Below are 673 nucleotides of genomic sequence, written 5' to 3'. Positions count from 1 at the left end.
AAAGATCATTCTTTTCTTATACTGGATTTAAAAAAAGGTAAAAATTGATCTTGATATTTTTCAATAAATTTAGGGCATGAGACAATCTGTTATTTAATACAAACATTCACTTCTGAGGCCCATTATATTTAGAGTGCTGCTGCCAATTGAAGTTAAATATCACAGAAATGCTAATTTCATCTTGTATCATATCCAACTTTCCAATTATAGCAAGAATCATCCTCTTTAATAAGAAGCATAGAAATATACACATTTTCTCATATGATTTTTTTTATATTCCACGCAACATTTTTATTGGCCTTTTGGATAAAAACAGGAAGTTAAAAAATATGGAATGCTTCACGAATTTGCATGTCATCCTTGCACAGGGGCCATGATAATCTTCTCTGTATCGTTCCAATTTTAGTATATGTGCTGCCAAAGCGAGCACATGATTTCTTTATTTAAACACCATGATGACAAACTTGTTCATAATTGGGTTTCAGTCATAAAATGCACATTCCCCTTCACAGGTGCAACTTTCCCATCACTATTGTCCCCCATTTCCCTCCTCCCTTATCCTCTGCCTGTCTTTGAGACAGGCAATGTATTTATCTCAATATATCATTGTCATTGTCGTTGTTAGTGTAGTTATTTCTCTAACTGTACTTACCACTCTTTGTGATAAGCTTCA

General features: G+C 33.4%; 1 non-coding gene across 1 annotated transcript; it reads right to left on the bottom strand.

Moving 5' to 3' along the window:
• Positions 1 to 323: 323 nt before the first annotated feature.
• On the bottom strand, positions 324 to 430 carry LOC126010521 (U6 spliceosomal RNA). Its single transcript, XR_007496546.1, has one exon. It is a non-coding gene; the product is annotated as a U6 spliceosomal RNA (small nuclear RNA).
• Positions 431 to 673: the final 243 nt, after the last annotated feature.

The sequence above is a fragment of the Suncus etruscus genome, chromosome 5 (assembly GCF_024139225.1).
Source record: "Suncus etruscus isolate mSunEtr1 chromosome 5, mSunEtr1.pri.cur, whole genome shotgun sequence".
NCBI classification, from domain to species: domain Eukaryota; kingdom Metazoa; phylum Chordata; class Mammalia; order Eulipotyphla; family Soricidae; genus Suncus; species Suncus etruscus.
The sequence above is the reverse complement of the archived record's forward strand: the minus strand, read 5'-3'. Positions and strand labels throughout refer to the sequence as shown.